At 35.4% G+C, this 27,778-nt stretch overlaps 1 protein-coding gene across 5 annotated transcripts in view; it reads left to right on the forward strand.

The window, feature by feature from the left end:
• The window catches only part of Ziz (dedicator of cytokinesis protein Ziz), a 117,506-nt gene that overhangs the window by 2,376 nt on the left and 87,352 nt on the right, over positions 1–27,778 (forward strand). The window lies entirely within an intron of this gene.

The raw sequence follows: 27,778 nt of genomic DNA on the forward strand, positions 1-27,778 counted from the left end.
TTTCATTCATTTACACTGTACGTGAGAGAGAAGCAAATGCAAAAACAACTCAGTGGGCGCCCTCACTATACGATCTAAGCAAAGAAGCTTGTCCCTGGCTTAGAGTCCTATACGAAGACTATCTGAAAAAAACTTGATTTAAAGATAAAGAATACATACAGTTGGGATGGTCTTGGTTTCTACTTGTAGATACATTTTCAGAATTTCTACTATTTCGGAATGTATGCGTTTTCCTCTTATTAAAAGAACCTACCTCGTTGTGATCAGTATAGGAGGCTCTATCTGTGGTAAGATTTTTTTATCAATTCTAGTGGCAACCCTAAAATTTATATCTTTTGTATCTTTAATAGCCGACAAGGGGAGTTAAGGAGTTATGAACGACGCTATAAATAGTTCTAAACTCAACGACATTGTCCTTAGGTTAGTTTTAAGGATGCGCAGTCACCGAAACGGCTGTCACTCCACTCAGAGAGCTTTCATTCCTTGTGTTCCTACTGGGTATGGTAAATTATTATGTTACAGATGAAATATAAGGGAGTAGTAATTCTTATGCCCAAGGAAAACACGCGAAGCCACGAGAAGTCATTAAAGGATTGTGGTGCTATCAATGTCTCTTATAAGACGGAGTCTTTTTGTCTTCAACAGAGGTAAAATAGATGGTCGATCTTGTCAATCCCCTTTGTATCTTCACATAATCTGCATGCAGCAGTCAACAGCACTCTTCTCTCATCTTGCCAAAGTTGAGTAGGGAGCAGGTTCTATGTTGCGAGTTCGAGGGCCAGATACTCGAAGTTACGGGTACTTTGGAGCATGGCTCAAGTCCTTTAACCAACCATTAAATATAGATAATATCCTTGCTTGAAAGATTCTGCAGATATCGCTTAGTTTTAAGGTGTTTTTTAAAGGGTAGATGGATCCAAGTGCCTTGCTCCAATATATAATTTTTTTGTACCTCTGAATTTCCGAAAATTCCTTTGTTAAAGACCGGCTACTTAGAGAAAAATTTACAATTTACATGATATTTAGTTCCCGGGGCCCGAAATTAGGACCTGTCCATACGAAAAAGTCTTCCCGGCCGAAAGCCAGCTATTTAGAGAAAACTTGCGTTTTAAGAAAATGTTCCCTTACCTTAGCGCCTAAACTCAACTTGCTCCTCCTTGAGGATAAGCCTTGTTTTTTATAGTCCTCCCTGTTGAAAATGTAGAGAGGGAATTTCTGGGGAAGTTTCAAATATGTTATGATGTTACTAGAAAAAAATGTCCTTCCAAGAACTATATTTCAGAATTATGTTCAACACACCCCAGAAAGGGTGCGTCAAGTTTATGTTGCTCGAAAACATTTTTCAACTTAAAATTTTGCAACATGAAGTGAGCAAATGTGTGGTGTGTGTGTACTTTGTTATTTGCCCGGGCAATGAGTGCGTACAAGTTGCCAGCTCCCAAGAGTCAGTCATCATTCGTATGTGAATTTCACATAGTTTCCAACTGGTGGTGGTGTCGTTATCGTCGTCGCCGACATCTCCCAGCCAACCAGCCCACACCTTATTTCCTCACTTTTAGATTTGTCACCAACCAACATCATCCTCATCGCATTATATGTGTGGTGGCAATGGTGGCCTTTATCATGGTTTTTGCCTTGCAGCATTTGTTGAACAGAAAGAAACATTCATAAACTGGGATGTTTTTTGCTTCCTTTTTTTTCGAAATTTTTTATTTTCATAAACTTTGTTTATTCATGGAGCTGTGTGCTCGTAAGATTATTGACCTCCCACTTTAAAGGGATTGATAAGAACTTGAAACACACTTCTCAACAAGTCAACAAGTTTACCGGAAATTAAAATTGTTTGACTTGCAGGAAAATAAAATGCAATTTCATTTAAAGGAATTGGATTTAGAGATTTGTAGTGTTTAATTTAAATAGCACAAGTTGAAGGGTTATAGGAGACTGTGAGACTTTTAGAATGTCCTGTAAGGTCTTTAAATGTCTTTAGAGGCCTTCAGGAAACTAGTACAACTTCTAAGAGCTTTCTTGATTGTTCTTCTAAGATTTGTAGAAGGGCCTTTAGTATTGCTTCTGTGATGTGAAGGTGCGTACATACCTTTAGGAGGTCTTGTATAGATTATAGCATCTTTATAAGGTTTTACAAGGAGTTTTTAAGGTCTTTCCGGGTCATTATATGTTATTTTGATACCCTTAAAATATCCCCTAAACTCTCTCCAGGGTCTTCTAAGATATTTAAGTGTATCTCTTTTAGCTTTAGATAGTCTTATAAGATATTCTTAGTACCTTATAAGGTCCTTTGGACCTTCAAATTGCTTTCCGAGGTATTAAATGGTATTCTAAGGCCATTATAGGATTGTCTAAGACTAGTAGGGCGCAGATTATTTGTTATGAGATTGCGTGCCAGATTATCCCGGGAAATCTGCATCCAGACACCGGGTGCCATCTGTGGCCAGTCTTCTCTAAGTGTACGAATGTGCACTTGCCGATGTATAAAGATGATCCAAGTTCTTTAGAAAGTCTTTAAGAAGTTTATAACGACGTTTGTATTTCATTTAAAGATCCCTTAACCCCTTTCTAGGGTTGTCTAAGCCATTTTCGAGAAGTCTCTAAGGCCTTTAGGCCAATATATTCATATTGCCTTATGAGATCTTTAATGACATGATTATGCCTTTTAAGGGTCGGCTTAGATTTTTATACCCTCAGCATTTATGCTAACGAGGGTATATACACTTTCATACGGGCAAAATGTGCCTCATCGAAATAATGGTTTTAGACCCTAAGTATGTTTGGACCAAATGTGTTTCAGAAAATTTGGAGTCGATTGAGCAATGTCCGTCCGTCTGTCTGGCTGGAGCGCACGATAACTCTCGAACGAATTAACCGATTCGGTTCAAATTTTGGCTTTCGTAATATTTTGCCCAAACTTAGTTTAAGTTTGAAGATGGGCTATATAGGTACACTCCTTCCGGTACCTCCCACACAAAAGTTCGAAAATGTTTGGAAAATTTGTGCGCACGATAACTCTTGAAGGGGGAAACCGATTTGGTCCATACTTTGCCCATCGTGAAATGTGTACCAGACTTAGATAAGGTTTCAATATGGACCTCCCACACAAAATTTCGGAAAAGTTCAGTTTAGGGCCATCTCTCGATTCGCTTTGATTTTTGTTGTAACAACTTGTATTTACTGCCCCCCCTACGATGGTACAAGTTTCTTCAGGGGCAAGTACATACTTCCTGAGAAAATAGCCTGAAAGGTGCAAAAACCCCTATGACGGCGTGTGTAGTGGTTGGAACGCAAGATAACTCCCGAACGTATCAACCGATTTGGTCCAAAATTTGGCCTTCCTAATATTTTATCCAAACATAGTTTATGTTCGAATATAAGACATATCGGTCCACTCCTTCAGGTACCTCCCCCACAAAAATTCAAAAATGTTCGGAAAAATTGTTCGCACGCAACTCCTGAAAGGAGTGACCGATGATTTGGGCCATACTTTACACATCCTAATATATCTACCAGATATAGATCATGTTCGAATATGGACTATATTTGCCCACTCCTTCAGGTACCTATCGCACAAAATTTCGGATATGTTCACTTTAAGACCTGGTCTCAAATCGCTTAGATTTTTGTTGTAACAACTGCTATCCGTTGCCCTCATACGACGGTACAAGTTTCATCAGGGGCAAGTCCATACTTCTTGAGAAAACAGCCCTAAAGGTGTTAAAAATCCCTATGGCACCATATGTAGTGGCTGGAGCGCACGAACTGATCAACCGATTTGGTCAAAATTTTGGCTTTCGTCATTTTTTTGTCATAGTTTCAGTTCGAAGATAGGCAATATCTGTCCACAACTTCCGTTACTTACCCCGAATATTTAAAAATGTAACTTAAATGATATGCCCAATATCTCTTGAAAAAAATTGATCCACATTTGATCTGAGCGTAGATGAAAGTTTCAATTCATATTGGCTGAGGGTATATCTCGGTCGGCAAAGACAACTGATACTTTTTTACTTGTTGGATGACTTTTTTAAGGCCTTTAGTAGATATTCTATGACCATCAGATGACCTTCTAAAAACTTCAACAGATCTTTTAAGCACTCTTTGGGCCGTCTAAGGACCATAAGTAGATCTTTGTAGAATTTTTGCGACCATCGGATTGTCTTTTGATATAAAATAGGCTTTGTCGAAATGGTTTAAATCCCATGTATGTTTGGACGAAATCGGTTTTAGACAATTTAGAGTGGATTTATCTGACTGGTACGAACGAATAAAACGATTATATCGCACATCATAATATTTTGCCTAAACATAGATCAAGTTCTAAGATCCATTTCGGCTCCGCCATCGTAATATTTGGAGCATATAGGTCCTCTCCTTTGGGTATATCCCAAATAAAATTTTAATTCTTAATCTTTTTGGCAAAGGTGCAGTTTTGAGGATATGTCTCCAATAATTTTGACATGTTTGTAGCAGATTCCTTTCGAGACCTCTTTTACGACAGTACTTTTTTTCGGGGCAAGTCCATACTTCCATAAATAATGGCTAACTAGCACTCAAAATAACTGATAAACACTATAAGCTACGAATTGATTATCCGATTTGGCCCTATACTTTCGCTTCGTAAAATTTCTTCCAAAGGTACATCGAGTTCCAAAAAAATTCTATGTCAGACAAGGTTGCCTCCCTCACAAAATTTCAAAACTTTTGCTTAAAGTGTAGTTTAAGTTTAATCTGAATACTCTTCCTGTGCATTGTACTTGTCTTTGCAGACCTCACTGGCGCTTCATAGCGTATCACAGATCGCCCGCCCATTGTGCCATAAAATATCAACAACACTTCTTTATTTGTACCCCAAATAAAATGCGCTCCAGTTGAAGGACCATATTTGGTTATCTCATATAAGTATTTATATAAGTCGGGTCATGAACAAATTTTCATCCATCATTGAAAAGATAACACAAGTCAATGGCCCCTTAAAATTTTATTAGAAAATTCCCATAAACAATTTTCTTTTACAAAACAAATATTGTTTCTAAGCGAAGGTTTTTCCCAAAGAAAAATTACTTTTCAAATAAAAATATTATAAATTGCTGATAAATTTTTTTGAAAATATCCATCACTGAAAAAATTCCCAAGTACTTAACAAATCCATCCATACATTCTTATAATCGCACAATCATAAAAATGCCAAACAAAAAAGAACAAATACAACAACAACATCATTGACCATGAATTTCGTAATTACAAAAACAACCAAAGAAAGAAAAAAATCCATTTGGAAAATTTATGCGGGTCAGTATTGCACCGCAGGTATAGGAATATTTATTTAATGGAAAAAAGGGAAACGCCTTATCGCCCATGACTATGATGATGAGATGGCTACTTAGGGTAAGTAAGTTGGAAGAACTATCCATTGCGTTTAATAAACAAACAAACGAAAAAGAACGCTGATTATTTTGTTTAACGAATTAGAATTTGTGAAAATGTAAATAAACTTATGGACGACGGACGGGGACACTCCATGCGGCATGTTCCGGTCAAGCAGGTAATAACATACTACGTATACGTGTGTGGTGTACATTGCCCAGTTCCAAATAGTGGTGGTGGTGGTGTTTTGCTGCTTCTACACTCTACTCGACCCCCAATGGATGTGTGAAGATTAGACATTGTATATTATTACCGCAACACCATACATCAGCCAACCAGCCGTCTTTCCAAGTACACTTTTTATGTTATTTCTCGTGCCATAGCGTCCGTCTCTCAGTGGGTAGCTAGGTATGCTTCTACTCTAGAATAGTTTTGGCATTCATTTCATTGCGTCATAAAAGTGTGGTTTTGACCTTCTGTTCGAAATGTTTGGGTCTTTGTTGTGGCTATTGTCAGATCAGTTTGCTTTGTTAACACAAAGATCAATAAATACAATTCAGGAAGAAAAAAACGTACGATCTTCTTAATATCCTACAAATTTTGGTCCCAAAAAATCTGTTAAAAATCCGTGTTTGTTATGGCCAACGATTGTTGGTCCAAACATGAAAAATTCTTTAACAGAAGTTTTGAAAGTTATCAGGGCGAGTTTTAAGGCATTTGTGGGAAGGTATCATATTTAGTGTGACCCCTTGGGGTCGGTTTGAATTTTTTGCCATAGTCAGTCTTCGTTATGCTGATCACAAAGACATATACAGGGCAATCATGAATAAAAATTCCGTGCGGAATTTGTTCCCTTTCACCAATTTTTAATTTCAAAATTTATGTCCAAAAAGGGAGTATTTTTGTCGATTCGGCGAGAACATTCCATAATTAAGTGATTCTAGCAGTTTTCAACATTGATTTTTTAAAGAATTTCACTTTTCAAAATTATTTTCCTACGGAAAATTCCGAGGGAATTATTCATGATTGCCCTGATATTTTCCGGGGGAGATATGAGTCTTGACATTTTCGGAAATGTTTTTCTTTTATCACTACCATGTTGTTTAGTAATATTCTTTAGATCGGTTTGAGGTTTACCATAGATAGTTCTTGTTATTATGTTCCTCACAAGGCTACATAGTTTTCCGGGGAATGTTCATACTTTACGAGATATGAGGAATAGTTTGATTAATAAAAAAATTGTTACATAAAATGGCCATAGAAAGCAATTGTTAATATTTCCTAACTAAGTGGCACTAATGAAAACTATCAAACCTAAGGAAAAATTGTCATATTAGTTTGTTTTTGTTTTTGGTTTTTTGGTCAATAATATTTTGAGAAATCATGAAGTGGCCTGCTGCTGCAAAATTAGCAATTAGCAAATGCTTCAAACAAAAAACTTGTTTTATTAATAAACAAAAAATGATCACAAGATAAATATCACGATCGACCTAAGCTGCTGCTTTTTTTTTCACTCAAACAAATGAGGTAATATTTGCAGAGCAAAAAAACTAAATATTTTTTCAACTTCCGCTTATTTGTAGATCTCTGCTGTTGAGTTGAGAGTTTGAAATTTGTTGAGCTGTTAAATGACAACAAAAAAATAATCATCATTAGCAATCCGACGACCAACTGACTGACTAAGTGGCTGACTGACTGCCATTTCGTGACATAATTTATTTGTTTACATTGTTGTGGGCTATTTTTATTATTCTATTATTATAAAATATCTTTTTTTATTGTTCAATTCTATTGTTAGGCAAATATGTTTTGTTGCATTATCATGCAAAAGATTGTTCTCTCGGGGATAGTAATTGAACAAAAACGTAAACTTTTGTAGAGATTTTATGGGAAATTTTTTTATTGCTTATTTATTTCTCAAAGTCGTGAGGTAGAAATTTTTAAAAAAATTAATTAACCCAGATATGCCCATTGCTTGATCGTGATCATTTTAAAAGTATTTTTATATTATTTTAGAAGCAAATGTGAAATAAAAACAGTATGTTTATATGTTTTTTAAAAATTTTTTGAAAAAAGTGGTTTTTGAGGCCACTTTTGGACACAGGGGTTTATCTTATAACTGGGAGTTATGGGACACAAAACATTTGACATATAGTCCAAAGACACCTTTTCGGCATCTAGTTAACGTTTTTTCGTAGTAGGCTCCACATCTTGTATGTTTTCGTTATAAAACTACCCAATAATTAATCGGTCATAACGCAAATCATTGTAAAAACTAAGCGATAGGTGGCAACTTCGATGAACTAGGCCTCAAAACTCAAAAATAGTAGCTCAAAATAATGGAATCGCATAATATCCCAAGAGCTACAGATGTGTACTGAATATATCACCAAAATAAACGGTACTTTGATAAACATAACATATCAAATTACCAAGAATTTTGTGTGTCCTATATATAGGACGCTGGGCATATCTGGGTTAAGTAAATGAACTAAACACGTGCAATGGTATAACTGTTTGTATCAACAAAACAGATATATCATATACATAACAGATATGATATGATATAAATGTTGGAATGAGTGTAACAGTTATGATATTGTTTGGGTTGTGTATACTCACAATAACATAACTGTTAGAAACAGTTCTGTGTTGTATATGAATGAGTGAGAACTTTATTTGTTTTTTCGTTCTCAAGTATCTGTTGTATAACAGATATTTTTCAAATACTACAGATACCAACAGATACTATAGGTGTAACAGGCTTGTGTGAATAACTTCAAAGGAAAATTTCATCAAAAATAAAATTTTTCAACATTTTTATTATTTAGGGGATAAATAAATATTAAAGACATGACATTACAACTGAGCGCATCAATTTGAATGTTTTTCTGGGTTCAGTGAGTGGAATGTACGAGGGCTACTAGAAAAGTTTCCGACCTAATAATGAAAACGCGAATATTTATCAAAAATAGTTTTATTATATTCCAAATATTTATTGCAAATAGTTTTGTTATATTGAAGCGTTTTTTGTGGTTATTTCAAAACTAGGTTTAAAATACCTTTAAACCAATTTATTTCCCGCAGGGAAGTGTTAGCTTGTTACATTTTAAAATTGGTGTGGTGGTTATTAAACAGAGAGGGAGATGGAGAGAGTAACATATTTGCTTTCCTATTGTGCGTTTAAACAAAAACTTACATATTATATGCGCCTACAACATCCCGGAAGGGAGAAGGGATACTTCTTCCATATCAATGAGTGCACAGCGTTGCATATTGCCACAATGATATGGGACCTACTTTCATCGCCGAGTCCGAAAGGAGTGTCTTACGACACAACTTGTAAATAAGTTTTCATGGCTGAAATACTCAGGCCACCACCGCCGAAAATGTTGGTGTTCTGGTCAGGGATTGACCTTAGGAGAATAATGCCTTCAAAAGCCCTTAAAACGACGCGTCACTTTGTAAGGTAGGGGTTGGTCCAAGCTGAATGGACGTACAATACATTTACCGAAGTATTATCCACATACATACTTCGGACATTAAAGTCATTTCCACAGAAGTACAGTCATGGCCATATCGGTGTAGAAGCAGGCTGATAAAGAACATATACACTTTATATGATCTTAAATTATTGTTTGGAGGAGTTACAAACAGAATGACAAACATAATATACCCTCCATTACAAATTAAACGATATTGTTATTCCTAATGGTTTTCATAATGCAGAATTTGTTATTGGTCCATGGAATGATTCTGAAGAAAACCGAAATTCACATTTTTGATTTGATTTGTAGTACTCGGTCCAGTAGCACCAGGTCTAACCAGATTTTGTATCCTGACTTTCGGGTCAAATAAGGTATAGGTGCTTTATATGTGCATATCATTATTATGTGACTTTTAGGAACGCCATATCTTATAGAGAATTTTACGGTCGTTGTCTTTTGCTTTAGTCACTTTTTGGTAAGGCTCACAGTTTTTGAAATATATAAAAAAAAACCCAAAAATATGACCTATGACCATGAATAAGTTTCTTTGCACGCATGGGATCAACAGAGATTTTTAGGACCTCATTTGTAATGACAAATCCTACATTTCCACCAAAATTCAGCTCTGTGGGAATTTTTCTATTTCAATTCCTATTTTGTTTGGGCTACATACAATAAATACTTATTGTATCACACCAATATCCATTTATATCAGTTTGTACAAACCAGATATAAACAAATATGTTCCTTTTTTTCTGTCTATACCAACTCATATCATACCTGTTTGAAAAAGTATCAGTATCAACTTGTAACTGAAACTACATTCTACATATCCATACTCACTCAATGTTGAAAAATGTCGGAACTGATATATTCAGTTGTATCCATGCAGGTGTTTAAAATGAACAATAAATTATTGTTGTAAAAAATTTATATACAAAAATAACAAGTGTCGTTTTGGGACATCTGTCGAAATGGCTTGAAATTTTTACCATAGGTTGTGCTTGATATCCTAACCACAAGGATAAATAGTTTTTCTGGGGCAAGTCATCTACTACTTCCCGAGGTGTGACGGAACAAGTGTCGTTTAGGGGCACCTCTTGGATCGGTCCGAAATTTTTACCGTAGGTAGCCCTTGGGAACGATGTATAGATTTCCGGGGGGAAGTCCATACTTCCCGAGATATGGGCCTTGACATTTCGGTAACTTGACACCCTTAGGTTGTTTGTGGGCACCTCTCGGATCAGGCTGACATTTTTACAGTAGATAGCCCTTGGCACCCGGGGGAAGTCCATACTTCCCGAGATATGGATCTTGATTTTTTTACTTTTATCACCATTATTTTTAAAACCTGTGCAATATGGGACTAGTTTTAAAGCTCACGAAGAGTAATTTCCAATTCCGCCAATATTTAATAATGGTAATTAATTAGAAACATTGTGGCGTTTTTATTGGGATAGCGTTTGCAATTTTGTTTTTTCAAAATAGTCTGGCTGAATCCCATTGTTGTTGTTTTAATATTTTACAACAACTAGTTTATTAGTGGAAAAGATTTGGCATTATTCGCCAAGGGGTAAGGCAGAGAATACTATAGTTTCGATTCTCGCCACATAATCTCATCAGTAATTAATTTTTTTTATACCCTCAGCATTTATGCTAACGAGGGTATCTTTCATACGGGCAAAATGTGCCTCATCGAAATAATGGTTTTAGACCACAAGTATGTTTGGACGAAATCCGTTTCAGACAATTTGGAGTTGATTTAGCAATGTCCGTCCGTCTGTCTGTATGTCTGGCTGGCTGGTGCGAACGATAACTCTCGAACGGATAAACCAATTCGTTCCAAAATTTGTTTTTCGTAATATTTTGTCCCAACTTAGTTTAGGTTCGAATATGGGTTATTTCAGTCCACGCCTTTGGGTACCTCCCCCATAAAAGTTCGAAAATGTTCAGAAAATTTTTGCGCACAATAACACTTGATGGGAGTAACCGATTTGGTCCATACTTTGCACATCGTGAAATTTCAACTAGACTTAAATGAGGTTCCAATATGGACTCAATCGGTCCATTCCTTCGGGTACCTCCCACACAAAATTTCGGAAAAGTTCGGTTTAGGACCTACACTCGAATGTCTTTGATTTTTCTTGTAACATCTTGTATTTACTGCCCCCATACGACGTTACAAGTTTCATCGGGGGCAAATCCATACTTCCTAAGAAAATAGCCTGAAAGTTGCAAAAAAAAACCCTATGAGACCGTGTGTAGTTGTTGGAGCGCATGATAACTTTCGAACGGATCTGACGATTCGGTCCAAAATTTGGACTTCGTAATATTTTGTGCAAACTTAGTTTAAGTCCGAAGATAAGCCATATCGGTCCACTCCTTCAGGTACCTGCCCCACAAAATATCAAAAATGTTCGGAAATATTGTGCGCACGATAACTCTTGATGGGAGTAACCGTACTTTACACATACTAATATACCTACCAGATTTAGATCAGGTTCGAATATAGACTATATTTGTCCACTCCTTCGGGTACCTCCCACACAAACTTTTGGGCAAATTCACTTTAAGACCAGCTTTCCAATCACTTTGATTTTTGTTGAAGCAACTTGCATTCGCTGCCGCAATTAGGACAGTAAAAGTTTTTTCAGGGGTAAGTCCATACTTCTTGAGAAAACAGCCCGAAAGTTGTAAAAAACCCCTATGGCACCATATGTAGTGGCTGGAGTGATCGAAACGAATACTGCGTTCGTCCACACTCTGGATATTATAATATGTCTTCAAATATTAGATGAAATTCGAAGGTGGAGCTTATAGGTTCACTCCTTCCTCTTCCACAAAAGTTCGAAAATATTCGCTAAAGTGGGGTACGCGCGATTTCTCATAGACGTAGCAACCGATTTGGTCCAAACTTTGGATCTCTAAATATTGTCGAAACTTAGTTTATGTTCAAATTTGGGCCCTATCTATTCATTTGTCGGCTACTACTAAAATTTTGAAAACACCCCCTGAATACTCAATTGTTTTTTTTTTTTTTTTGGAAAAAAAAATTATTTTAATCCACACAGGCTGAGGGTATATCTCTGTCGGCAAAGCCGACTGATGTTGTTATGAGCAGCATAGAAACGTACGAAGAAGCATAGGTTCAATGTTGGGTTGGCAGCCGCTGGCCGAAACACTATGATGTTCCGGGTCAATCCGGACTAGTCCTTGATATCCTGATCCTGAGGAAGTCTATACTTCCAAATATATGGGTCTTGACTTTTCCAGAATGTGTTACTTTAACACCACATTGTCGCTCTGAGATGTGTCCTTCTCTAATCGGGTTGATTTTTACTATAGGTAGTCCTTGGTACCCTGATCACAACGATGTATAGTCCTCCTGGGGTTTGGTTCTTCGACTTCGAAAAAATATTTTAAGCTGTACACCAATACACCAATAGGTTTTGTGTTAAATAAAAAGTTTAGGCCTTTAAATTGCTCAGGAATCTTTTGAAAATACGCAAAAATGTTATACAACCATTATTAGATTTGGTCCTTCGACCTCGACAGTTTCATAGAACCACACTATAATAGATTGGGAAAAGGTTTCCTTGGGAGCCAATATTTTCCGAATGATAGTGTTTAGATGCACCCTTTGGATAGGATTAAAAAGATTTCCGTAGCTAGTACTTGGCAACCTGATTACAACGTTATATGGTTTTCCTGGTGGAAGCACATACTTTCTGAAATATAGGTCTTCACTTTTTCGGAAATGTTTTACTTTATCACCAATACGTTGTTTAGGGACACCTCTCAGATCGGTTTGACATTTTTACCATAAGTGGTCCATCCTGATTACCATGATATATAGTTATCCTGGGGATTTGGTTCTTCGACTTCAGAAAAAATATGTTAACCTGTATGTTTAAAAACAATACTAGACTTTAAGTTGAGTACAGATAAATGACAAGTTTTTGCCTTTAAATTGCTTAGGAAACTTTTAAAAATATACAAAAATTGTATGCAACCATTATAAAATTTGGTCCTTCGAGCTCAACTGTTCCATAGAACCACAACAATTTTTTTGGGAATGAGTGTCGTTAAGGTATACCTCTCGGAACGGGTTGAATTTTTTTACCGTAGGTAATTCGTAAGACCCTGATTACAATGGTATATAGATTTCCCGGGGATTTGGTCCTTCGTTTTCGAAAAAAATATAACCTGTATGTTTAAGAACACCAATAGATTACAAATTGAATACGAGTTAATGAAAATTCTATTCCTTTAAATTGCTTTGAAAATACACAAAAATCTTGGTCCTTCGACTTCAGAAAAAATATGTTAACCTGTGTGTTTAAAAATAATACTAGATTTTAAGTTGAGTACAGGTAAATGGCAAGGATATGCCTTAAAATCACTTCGGGAGCATTTCAAAATACACAAACATTTTATACAGCCATTATAAGATTTGGTCCTTCGACCTCGACTTTTTCGTAGAACCATACTAGAATAGATTGGGAAAAAGTTTCCTTTGGAGATACCTCGAAAAGCCATATATAGTTTTCCTGGGGAAGTTCCATTCTTTCCGAATTACGGTGTTTAGATGCACCACTTGGATTGGATTTAAAAGTATACGATGGCTAGTCCATGTTACCCTGATCACGACGATTTTTTTTCAATGAAGGCCATACTTCCCGAAATATATGTCTTGAATTTTTCGGAAATGTTTTACTTTATAACCATTACGTTGTTTAGGGACAGCTCTCGGATCGGTTTGATATTTTTAACAAAGCTATTCCCTGTTATCCGAATCATAGCGATATATAGGTTTCTTGGAGATTTCAATTTAAATTTATTTATTTATTTGATTTGGTCCTTTGATTTCGGGAAAAATATGTTGACCTGTATGCTAATAACAATATCAGATTTTAAGTTGAGTACAAGTAAATGAAATGCTTCGGATGCTTTTGAAAATACACGAAAATGTTATACAACCATTATAAGATTTGGTCCTTCGATCTCGACTGTTTCATAGAATCAAGCACTAGAATTGTTTGGGAAAGAGTTTCGTTTAGAGACACCTGTCGGAACGGGGTAGTCCATATTACGCTATTTAGAAGCACCCCTTGGATCGAATTGAAACTTTTATCGCACACGCAGAGAAGTGATATTGAAGGTGCAATAATATTCTAAGAACAAAATAGTGTGTTTAAAAATCTGAAAATGTATATTGTTGTTTCAACCATATATTTTGTGTTAGGCACAATATTTAAAATATAATATTTTGTGTTTAGTATATGATTGCCCCTATAATATCCCTTCTCTGCATGTAGCCAACCAGTCCTTGTCGTTATGATGACGATATATAGTTTTCCGGGGGAAAGCTAGCATGGTAAAACCCGATCCGAGAGGTGACAAATAAATAATAACAATAATCAAGTTCCAGTCTTCTTAGAATTTATTTACTTTTAAATCACACTTGCGGTAATGGTATTGATCTTACTTGGTAATGAGATATAAATATCTTTATTTCAATATTTAATATATTTGTAAAGTGAATCAATTAATTTTCTCAATATGCTTTTATTAATATTACTTACTTTCTTTTCTTCTTCTTCTACAACATCTGATTGTCTTCCATTTTGGTAACGGCTGACAACAAACAATTCAATTGATTACCCACAGATGAAATATCCCATCAAAGAAAGTCATAGCCACCATCATCAATCGGTAAATTGTTTTTCTTCTTTGGTGTATTTGCCGTTGTGTGAAACTACATGTTGTCGAATTTTTTTACCATTTTACTATTTTTTTCTTTCGATGAATGACTAGTGAAGAAAAAAAAAGATAATTGTTGATGTTTTTCTTATTAGATGTGATATTTTGGAACGTTTTCTTTTCAACAACTTACTCAAAAAGTGGTGGAAGGTGAATACGGCAGTTGCAACAATTTAAGCACATTAACGTTATTTTTTTTTTTTTTTTTGGTATTATCACCATCAATTAGTTACATTGATGATGATCAAAATGACATAACAATCGATGAAGTATGACAAACGTATTCAACTTCCATTACTGTCAAATTTGATTTTTATTCCGTATTTGTAAATATATTCAATTAAGTGTGTGCGTATTTAAATAGTAATTCATTTTGTTTATTTTCGTTTTTCAACATTTTCATTTAATTCATTTCATTTCGATTTTTTTTCAAAGCATGACCATACTATTACCACATTTTCACACTCAGACATTAAGTCTGTCTGTCATCTGAGCAGACACTATTTATTCCCTCCCCCCTCTCCCCCCAATCATCATAATATACGGATTTTTATTGCAAAGATGATAACATTTTTTCCCATAATTTTCGAATGATTATTATAAATGTTATCATCATCGGCAGCGGCAACGTCATACACATCATCTCTTCCCCAATCATCATAATCATATTCATTATTATTATCATATTATGTGTATTGAGATGTTTTACATACTTACATCTCAACACTACACTGCTACTACGGAACGAACCTCAAATACGCCAAGTCGCCTAAAAACACTTTGTATATATACGAGGGGCGCAAACAACAACACTTTGTGGAATGTCGTTTAAAATTTTATTAGAATTTTTCATTTTTTTATGTATGGCATGATTTCAATTTTTAATATTAAATGAAATGTTGGTCCTTCGGGCTCATAAAAAAGTAAATTATCAATTGAAGACACAATTTATATTTTGTGTGTCTTGTTTCTTTAAATTAAGAAAAAAAATAAATGTATTACTTAATAGATATGGTAACAAAAGACAAATAATGGTAAAATTATGATATATTATTTGGTCCTTCGACTTTGAGAAACCAATATTATAACCAGTGTGTTGAAGAACTCCACTAGATTTTAAGCTGAATACAAGTAAATGAAAATTATAAGCCATTAAATCACTCCAGAATTTTTTGAAAATACACAAAAAGTTTGGTCCTTAGACCTCCACCGACTTGAAGAATCACATCTAGCAATAGATTGCTAACAGGTGTCGTTTAGAGACATCTCTGATTTGTTTCATAGCTGTGCTGAACACAGCGATACATACGGCCTTACCACCGTTAAGGGGGATTTATGTTCAGAACAAGGATAATAGTTTTACGTGAGGGAAGTTCATACTTGTCGAAATATGGATCCTAAAATTGTCAGAAATATATTATTGTTTAAAGTACTATATAAAAGAAAAAATAACTTTATTATTTCATAGTTATTTTGAAACAAGTAAAAAAGTATCAGTCGGCTTTGCCGACAGAGATATACCCTCAGCCGGTGTATATTGAAACAATTTTTCCCAAAATACGTATGTATTTAGAGGGTTAAAAATGCTGGGCCTTTGAACCGACAAAAATGTTGATTAGGATTAAAGATCAAAAGTTTTGCGGAGGAGATACTACAAGGAATGGATCGACATTGACAGTTATTGGAAGTGAATCTCCAGCCACAACATATGATGCCATAGGGGGTTGTTACACTCTTCGGGCTGTTTGCACAAGAAGTATGGACTTGCCCCTAAAAAACTTTTACCATCGTAATTGAGGCAGCGAATGCAAGTTGCTTCAACAAAAATCAAAGTGATTCGATATTAGGTCTTAAAGTGAACTTATCCGCAATTTTGTGTGAGAGGTACCGGAAGGGGTGGACAAATATAGTCTATATTTGAACCTGAATTATATCTGGTAGATATATTAGGATGTGTAAAGTATAGACCTATTCGGCCACTCCCTTCAAGAGTTACCGTACGAACAATTTTTCCGAACATTTTTGAACTTTTGTGGGGGAGGTACCTGAAGGAGTGGACCGATATGGCTTATCTTCAAACTTAAACTATGTTTTGACAAAATATTACTAAGGCCATATTTTAGAGCGAATCGGCAGATCCGTTCGAGAGTTATCTTGCGCTCCAACCACCCCACACGGTATCATAGGGGTTTTTTGCAACTTTCATGCTATTTTCTCAGGAAGTATGGACTTGCCCCTGATGAAACTCGTACCGTCGTATGGAGGGCAGTGAATACAAGTTGCTGAAACAAAAATCAAAGCGATTCGAAAGATGGCCCTAAACTGAACTTTTCCAAAATTTTGTGTGGGAGGTACCCGAAGGAGTGGACCTATTGAGACCATATTGGAACCTCATCTATGTCTGGTAGAAAGTTCACGATGTGTGAAGTATGGAGCAGATCGGTTACTTACTTTAAGAGTTATCGTTAGCACAATTTTTACGAACATTTTCGAACTTATGTGGTGGAGGTACCGGAAGGAGTGGACCGATATAACCCATCTTCGAACTTAAACTAAGTTTGGACAAAATATTACGAAAGCCAAAATTTGAAACGAATCGGTTCATCCGTTCGAGAGTTATCGTGCGCTCCAGCCAGCAGGACAGACAGACAGACAGACGGACGGACATGGCTAGATCGACTCCATATTGTCTGAAACACATTTCGTCCAAACATACTTGGGGTCTAAAACCATTATTTCGATGAGGCACATTTTCATCGTATCAAAGTGTATATACCCTCCTTAGCCTAAAGGCTGAGGGTATAACAAGTACAATGTTTTTCTTTAGTAGCAAATGTAACGCTTGAAATTATTTGGTCCTTCGACTTCACAACAAATATTATAACCACCACATGTCTAAGAACACCACTTGATTTTAAGTTGAATCAAGTTGTTTAAGTTAGAAACTCTCTATTGGCATTTTCACTACAAATCTCCAGGGAGCCTTTGTTCGCCTAGTTCGGATCACAGAGAGGCCTCCCTTCCTTAAGTGTTCTCTAAAAACCCTCTCAGAAACTATGTTCGCTTACGGCGGACCGTAGGGTGATATTTCCAATCATTGCCCTACAAATCTTCTCAGAGACTATGTTCGCTCAGCGCGGATCGTAGAGAGTACTCTCTTGGTAGTGAAATTTCTCTACAATTTCTCCCTGGAACTGTATTCGCTCAGTTCGGATCGTAGTGAGAACTTTCCAATAAGCCTTGATTCACTTTCGGTTTTTATACATAAATCACTTATAAGTCATCTCTTCACCAGTACGGAAGTACTTCTCGGTTTACTCGCGAATTGTAACGCGTCTCACCCAATACAAGGTAAAGTCATCAGCACTTTTCGCCTAATAAATCACCCACACCAATATTATTATTTATACAAACTATAAAATCTTTGTGTTTTATTTTTTCCCTCTTTTACTTATCGGTTACACTCGGGTTTGTATCACTTGCTCATCTCCACAAACAACAACTATTCTCTGCGGCCTTTCTGAGCTATCAACTAAACATAAGTAAATAAATAATAGGGGCCACCTTGGTGCATTGGTTAGCACGTCCGCCTTGCACTCAGGAGGTCTCCGGTTCGAATCCCAGGCCAAGCAACATCAAATTTACAACGGTGGCAAAATTTCCCCTCATTCATGCTGGCGACATTTCATGAGTATTTCAGTCATGAAAAACTTCTCTACAAGTGGTGTCGTAAGACACGCCGTTCGGACTCGGCGATAAAAAGTAGGTCCCATATCATTGAGCCAATATGAATCGGCGTGCACTCATTGATATGACAGAAGTCTCCCTTGTCCCTTCGGGGATGTTGTGTGTACATATGTATGTATGTACGTACAAGTAAATAAAGCAGTATGCCTTTAAATCACTTCGAAATCTTTTAAAAATATACAACAAATTAAAGATTTGGTTCTTCGACCTCGACTGTTTCGAAATACAAGTGTCGTTTAGAGACACCTCTCTGAACGGTCGGGGGAGCCTGTAACCCCTAGAGGACGCGTCCCCAGGTGGCGGATAGGGAAATGCTTCCCAGATATGGGTGGTAGGAGGGAAATCAAATACCTCTCGCGAGTCTGTTTCTACAGTGGGCGGCTGCAAACAGCGTCTGTACTCTAGGAAGAGCGGCTGAAATCAAGACGGTAAACTTAAAACCCATCAGAAGATAAGGGGAAATCACTGATGTATCTATCCCTTGAAAATCATATAACAATGAATGCAGAACAAAACACACGGCTCTCAAACTCCCGCAATTCGAGGGTGCTAAGAATCCCCGGAGGTAAAACCAAAGAGACACTGAATATTGGTACTTGGAATATTCGAAGTTTATATGAAGCAGGAAAACTGAACAATGCCATAGCTGAAATGGATAGACTCAATGTGGACATACTGGTAGTGTGTGAAACTTGGTGGCCAAACATTGGAGATTTTGTATCCTAAAATGCCAAAATATACTTTTCAGGTAATTCGAATAGAAATCATCGAAATGGAGTTGGCATTATAGTGAAAGAACATGTAGCCAAAAGTGTCATCGGATTCATTCCAAAATCTGAACGAACTATGATAATAAAAATATCAGCAAAACCAGTCAACATTAATATAATCCAAGTCTATGCACCTACAGCAGATAAAAGTAATGACGAGATTGAAGCGTTTTACATTGAAGTCGAAGAAGTCATTAAAATAACAAAACCGCCGGAAATAACCATAATCCTAGGCGATTTCAATGCAAAGATAGGAAGCGATATAGTTGCAGGAGTAAAAGGAATATATGGCCTAGGAGATAGAAATAAAAGAGGTGACAGACTCATCGAATTTTGCCAGGGATTTAAAATGAAAATTACCAATACACGTTCACCCTACCGCCAAGAAGGTTATATACTTGGAAATCCCCCCAAGATAGAGTCGGCAATGTGATAAGGAACCAAATAGATTTCATACTTATAAACAGGCGACACTGCTCGTCTGTAAGAAAGGTCACAACATACCCTAGCGCAGATGTACCATCTGACCACAATCTTCTGATGGCAAAAAATCCACATAAAACTAGCACGTAATCGAAAAATTGACAACGGAAAACTCGAAAATCCTATAATAAGGTGTGACGTTTCTTCTCAAGTCAACACAGAATTAATCAATATCAACAGTAATGACGTGGAAAATATAGGGAACAGTGTGAAGACCACAATCGATTCAATTGCACGTAACACGCTTGGAAACTACACAAAACCAAAGAGTAAAAGTTGGATGACTGAAGAGATACTTCAACTGATGGATGAGCGTAGAAAATAAAAAATAGTAACTACGAGATGTATTGGGAAATCAACAGGGAAATTCAAAGGGAAGTGCGTACAGCCAAAAATAACCACCTGAACAGTCAATGCCAAGAAATTGTACGACTGATGACACTGCATGACGACTTCCAGTTACACAAAAAAGTGAAAGAAGCAGCCGGCATTTACAGAAATACCAATTCATCAGTCCTGTACAACAATAATAATGAACCCGTTTTTGAAACAGCTGAGAAGAAAGATATCTGGAAAGAATACATACAAAATGACAGGCGAGGCAATCACAAGCAATGAAGTTGAAGATGCATTTAAAATCCCTCCGAGAACGAAAATCCACGGGTCCTGATGAAATACCTGCCGAAATACTAAAAATGATAAATGGCGAAAATGTTGACCTGCTAACAAAACTATTTAACTACACATATGACACCGGACATTACCCCCAGGGTTGGCTGAAGTCCACATTTATAACCATCCCAAAAAAATCTCACCCGAAAAGATGCAACGATTACCGACTTATCAGCCTAATGAGCCATGCCCTAAAAATCTTCCTTAAAATTATATATAAACGGAAATATGAAAAATGCGAAAAGGAAATGGGTGAAACACAATTTGGCTTCAAAGAAGCGAAAGGAACGCGTGAAGCGCTATTCTGCGTTCAAGTGTTGGTTCAAATGTAGAGATGTCAATAAGGATATTTTTATGTGCTTTATAGACCACGAGAAAGCATTTGACACCGTACAGCATGACAAGCTCATGGATATTCTGGCGTCAATTGGAATAAGCGAGAAAGAAATTAGATGCATTAAAAGTCTGTATTGGCATCAAAGTGCACATGTTAATATCAATGCAGAAATTACGGAAGAAATATCTATATCCAAAGGAGTAAGACAGGGCTGTACACTGTCCCCACTACATATTGTTTAATATTTATTCCGAAACAATAATCCAGGAATCAATTAACAACGTCCATGAAGGAGTCCTAATAAATAATGAATACGTAAACAATATTAGATTCGCTGACGATACTACCCTAATAGCAGACATTTTATCGGGTCTACAAAATCTTGTCACAAGACTACACGCAGTGAACCATATGGGTTAAGATTAAACACCAATAAAACAAAATATATGATAATAAGCGAGAAAAATAATTTTAAAAACATGAATATAACAATTCACAACACTCCACTCGAGAGAGTGTCGAGCCTCAAATATCTCGGGTTTTCAATAAATGATCAGTGGGAATCCAAAGAAATTAAATGCTGGATTGAAATGGCAAGAGGCGCCTTTCTCAAATACAAAAGAGTATTAACAAGCCATGATATTAACATTGCAACAAAGGCAAGGTTCATAAAGGCCTACATATGGCCAGTTTTGTTATATTCTGTGGAAGTATGGACTTTAAAAGCAATAGATGTCAAGCGCTTAGAAGCCTTCGAAATGTGGATATATCGAAGAATTCTTAAAATACCGTGGACAGATCACGTATCAAATGACGAAGTTCTACGAAGATTGAACAAAACAAGAGAACTCTTCGATCACATAAAAAGGAGAAAGATTTCATATCTCGGACACATAATGCGAAACCCAAAATACAGCATCCTGCAAAGAATTCTACACACCAAAATAGAAGGTAAAGGCAGCAGAGGAAGACACGAGATGTCCTGACTTCAAAATATTCAACAATGGACGGAATTTCGATATGCAGAAAATTTAATAGGTGTCACAAGAAACAGAGTTTTATATTCATATTTTGTCAATAATAGTCCCAATTTACATTAGGCGAGTTTACTTGCGGCAATTGTCAGTTTGTGGGTGAGAGAGGGTGTTGAGAGGCAAAGGGTTACCATATACCTCACCTCTCTCTCCATAAAACTGACAATTGCCGCAAGTAAACTCGCCTAATGTAAATTGGGACTAACATAAAGAAAATTATACATGAAATGTAATGTGGTCGCCAACATTCGAATGTCGAATATACAATAAAGAGTGGAAGCTCTTCTTAGCAGTAAGTAGGTCCATACAACAATACGGAGCACAGATATGGGGGTACCAACAGTTTGATGAAGTGGATAAATTGGAGGCTTATTTTTGGAAAAAAATCTTACAGTTTACCTAACTTTACTCCAACTTATATACTAAGGTTGGAAACAGGAGCAGATCATAACCACATTTTTGCCTTTAAAAACTCATATTAACTATATAATTCGTGTGTTATACGAGTATGGTGACAATCGATTGCCTAAAATTCTGGCAAATAAAGTGATACAAAATCAGATATATTGGGCAAATGATGTTAATTCCCTTCTGACTGAGAACAACATTGAACCCTTCGATCTAAATACTACAAAGAACCAAATGATTGCAAAAAGAGATTGTATTATGGAAACGTTGAAAACAAAATATGAATACAACTACATAAATAGAGCGAGTCAAACAAGCCGTTTCTACTCGAAACTGGATCCGACTATAGGCCAAAGGTATATATCATCTAAAATAACACCATCCGAACAAATGTGGATATTTAAAGCAAGAAGCGACATGCTTAAACTTAATTTAAATAAATATGAAGCAAATCGAAATCCTTTATGCTCATTGTGCAACGCAATGGAAAACGAAAATCTGCAACACTTTTTGGGTCGTTGCCCATCACTGAAAGAGTTTAGAATCATGTTCTTCAAAAAGGCTATGCTTAGAGAAGAAGATTTGATAAACATATTAAATGGAAATGTCATAAACTGGAGTCAGTTAGCAAAATTTATACAAATGTGTATGCAATACCGAAATCAATTATTAATTGAATTTAACTTTTAAATCAAGCTACAATTTTCCAACAACTTCAAAATGTACTTTAATATATGTATGTATATAAGGCAGACGACAGTAAGTCAGTGCCATCTTTATTCAAATGAAACCTTAATATTTTTTATTTCCTTTTTAACTATTGCATATATTGCTTAACATGTTAAATGAAAATGTACAACTGTTCATAAATATAAATAAAAAATATACTACTACTACTACTATACAATAAAGAAGAAGAAGTCCTTGTTATGCCGATAGCAACGATATATTGTTTGTCGGGGGAAAGTCCATACTTGTTAAAAAATGGATCTTAACATTTTCAGAAATCAATAATTTCTCGCTTTGGTATGTTTTGAAAAATCTTTTTTTTTTCAACGGCAATTTGGTAATTTGGTCCTTCGGACTTAAAAAAATAGAAGCATAGCAGAAGTAGAAACAATAATATGAGTAAAGAAATAATGGCATTCTTTGATAGTTCTTTTGAAACAAAGACAAATAAGCTCGAAATTATAGTTAACGATTTGGTCCTTCGACTTTGAAAAAAATATCACTACTTATAGGTTGAAGATCACCACAAGATTTTAAGTTGACGAAAAGTAAATGAAAAGTGTATGACTTTAAAACGCTTCGGAATCTTTTGAAAATACAAAAAGGTTATACAACAATTATAAGATTTGGTCCTTCGATCTAAACTGTTTCATGGAACCACACTGGAATGGATTTGAAATATGTGTTGTTTGCAGACACCTCTTGGAACGAGCTGTAATATTTATCATAGGTCGTCCTTGTAATGATGAACACAACGGTACATAGTTTTAGTGAGAAAAGTGCATACTTTCCGAGATATGGACCTTAAAACTATGGGGATGGACTTTTATCACCGTTATCACAAGTAAGAAAGTGTCAGCCAGCTGTGCCGACAGAGACATACTCTCAGCCTTGAACCTGAAGAAAGAAGTAAACACGAAATTATGTGAACGAAAGAAGTAAGCACAATACTTATTACTTAGGCGTTATTGAGTTTTTGGGCCAATTTCTCAGGAAGTATGGATTTGCCCCCGAAAAAAAATGTGCAGCATATACACCATTTGCCAAAAGTTGAAAAGTTTGGTTTACGTTATTTCGATGAGGCCATTTCAAATCAATGTGTATAAACCCTGCTTAGCCTAAAGGCTAAGGGTATTTTTACAATTTCTAATTAATCCTCGTACCTCATTTCACGTCTTTCATTTCTGAATTTAATATTGATGAATATTTTTGCTTAAAACTAACATGTATCTTATATTTATCTTATTATTATAATGAGGTTACATATTTGCGGGTCTCTGTTGAATAATTTCATATACAAAATTATCAAATGGTTGACATTTATTCAAAACACATCTCTTCCCTTTTCCATATACAAACGTCTATGTGAATGCACATTAGAGCGCAGAGTATATTTATCGATTTAATAGTTGACAAGTGAATTTGTGACCTCTCTCCGGCTTGCCATCGATGCCGCCATCATTACACAACAACAACACATTCTATCTTCAAATTCATTTTGTTTAACTTATCCCTTGATAGACATTTGCTTTAGTTTATAACCTAACCTTGTATATGTAAATAATTTCTATGCCATTTTTTGTTGTATTCTCTACCACAAACTTTCCCGCATTCTTTCTGTACCACCACCACCCTGCACATGATGGACTTTTCTTTTATATTACTGCCACAACATGCGAATATGAACGACAGACAGACGAAACAATTTCTACATTTGTTTCTTGTCAAATGTCATCCGGATTTTTGTGTGACGATGCGTAGTGAGTGGCACGACGATATGACATTGTGTGTTTATTTTACTTTACTTTTCTGCCATGTCTGTCTGTCATTCATTTTAATTATTGCAAAAGATTTCCATTTTTTTTTCATCTAGAGAATATAAATTATTCATAATTATGAAATTGAATCTGTTAGAGGTCAAGTTTAAGATGCCTGTGAAGTTATATTGGAAATTATATTGGACAAATTAATTTTTAGCAAAGGCGCAAACCATTCACAGGGTGACTCAGAGAAAACATATTTAACTAAAATTGGAGAACAAATTGAATCGCAAATTATAATTTATGGTCATAACTATTAAAATAACGGTAAAGTATAAACAAAATGAATGAAGGAGGCATAACTACGTGTATAATATATATCAAAGAGCTGTATTGAAAAAGACACTGAACAGAACAGCCCATTGTGCCAGAACTATAAAAGATGGGCGGACGAAACTTGGCTTAAATTAAAGGCCTCTTGAATAGCTATCAGCCCATATATAGGTTTTATCCGAAATCAATTTCAGAGATCTGCATTTTTGCGATCTACCTTGGGCCTACCTATGAAAAAGACACTAAACAGAACAGCCCCTTGTGCAAAAACTATAAAAAATGGGCGGACGAAACTTGGCTTAAATTAAAGGCCTCTTGAATAGCTATCAACCCATATATAGGTTTTATCCGAAATCAATTTCAGAGATCTGCATTTTTGCGATCTACCTTGGACCCACCTATGAAAAAGACACTAAACAGAACAGCCCATTGTGCAAAAACTATAAGAGATGGGCGGACGAAACTTGGCTTAAATTAAAGGCCTCTTGAATAGCTATCAGCCCATATATAGGTTTTATCCGAAATCAATTTCAGAGATCTGCATTTTTGCGATCTACCTTGGGCCCACCTATGAAAAAGACACTAAACAGAACAGCCCATTGTGCAAAAACTATAAAAGATGGGCGGACGAAACTTGGCTTAAATTAAAGGCCTCTTGAATAGCTATCAGCCCATATATAGGTTTTATCCCAAATGCAGATCTCTGAAATTGGTTTCGGATAAAATCTATATATGGGCTGATAGCTATTCAAGAGGCCTTTAATTTCAGCCAAGTTTCGTCAATTCAAGAGGCCTTTAATTTCAGCCAAGTTTCGTCCGCCCATCTTTTATAGTTTTGGCACAGTGGGCTATTATGTCAAGTGTATATTTCAGAGGTGGGCCCAAGGTAAATCGCAAAATGCAGATCTCTGAAATTGATTTCGGATAAAACCTATATATGGGCTGATAGCTATTCAAGAGACCTTTAATTTAAGCCAAGTTTCGTCCGCCCATTTTTTATAGTTTTTGCACAAGGGGCTGTTCTGTTTAGTCTCTTTTTCATAGGTGGGCCCAAGGTAGATCGCAAAAATGCAGATCTCTGAAATTGATTTCGGATAAAACCTATATATGGGCTGATAGCTATTCAAGAGGCCTTTAATTTAAGCCAAGTTTCGTCCGCCCATCGAACCTCAATTTTCAAACCTCATATTTTCTTAATCGAACCACATATGTATGTTGGTATCAAACCTCATATATGATAGAAATTTTATAGAAAAATTCGAATCCAAATTCTTCGAATTGAACTTCATAATACCTACTTGCATTGCTTTAATTTGATCAAATTAAAAATGTTTGAATCGAACATTATAATGTTTGAATCAATCATACTAGATATCATCAGTTCAAAATTAACCCCATGAAGTACGTACCACGAACCTCGAACGTGAAACGAACCACCAAAGTGTGGCTTGTAAATTTCATATCATGTTCCTCATTATGTTTGATGCAGACATTGGTGATTTTGAATCAAACATACCACTGTTTGAATCGAACTTCTAATAGATTGAATCGAACATCTAATTGTTTGGATCGCATATCAAAAACTTTGAATCGAACTTCTAATAGTTTGAATCGAACATACAAATGTTTGAACATTAAAAGTTTGTTTCAAATATCAAAAACTTTGAATCAAACTTCTAATAGATATAATCGAACAAATAAAATAGTTTGAATCAAACATAAAAAAATTGAAACAAACATCAAAATGTTAGAATCGAACAAGAAAAAATTTGTATCGAACATCAAATAGTTTGAATCGAACATCTAGTTGCTTGCATCGAATATTAAACAATTTTGACCGAACTTCTAATAGATTGAAACGAACATCTAGAGTTTGAATCGAATTATAAAAAAATGAATCGAACATCAAAAAGTTAGATTCGAACATAAAATGTTTGAATCGAACATCAAATAGTTTGAATCGAACATCTAATTGTTTGTATCGTATATCAAAAAGTTTGAATCAAACTTCTAATAGATTGAATCGAACATCTAAAAGTTTGAATCGAACTATAAAAAATTGAATCGAACATCAAAAAGTTAGAATCGAACATGAAATAGTTTGAATCGAACATCTAATTGTTTGGATCGCATATTAAAAACTTTGAGTCAAACTTTTAAGTCAAACTTTTTGAATCGAACATAGAAATGGTTGAACATTAAAAGTTTGTTTCAAATATTAAAAATTTTGAATCCAACTTCAAATAGATATAATCGAACATATAAAAAAGTTTGAATCAAACATAAAAAATTAAAACAAACATCAAAAATTTAGAATCGAAAAAGAAAAAAATTAGAATCGAACAACAAAAATTTGAATCGAACATCAAATAGTTTGCATCGAACATGTAATTGTATGGAACGAATATGAAAAAGTTTGAATCGAACTTCTAATAGATCGAATCGAACATCTAAAAGTTTGACTCGAACATAAAAAATTAAAAAAAACAAGCCTTAAAAAAGTTAGAATCGAACATAAACAAGATTTGAATCGAACATCTAATTTTTTGGATCGCATATCAAAAATTTGAGTCAAACTTATAATAGTTTGATCGAACATAAAAATGTTTGAACATTAATAGTTTGTTTAAATATTAAAAACTTTGAATCAAACATCAAAAAGTTAGAATCGAACAACAAAAAATTTGAATCGAATATCAAATAGTTTGAATCGAACAACTAATAGTTTGAATCGAACATGTAATTGTTTAGATCGAATATCAAAAAGTTTGAATCGAACTTCTAATAGATTGAATCAAACATCTTTAAGTTTGACTCGAACATAAAAAGTTTGAATCGAACTTCTAATAGATTGAATCGAACATCTAATTGTTTG

This window comes from Musca autumnalis, unplaced genomic scaffold, assembly GCF_047663935.1.
Source record: "Musca autumnalis isolate F117 unplaced genomic scaffold, ASM4766393v1 scaffold_2, whole genome shotgun sequence".
In the NCBI taxonomy this organism is placed as follows: Eukaryota; Metazoa; Arthropoda; class Insecta; order Diptera; family Muscidae; genus Musca; species Musca autumnalis.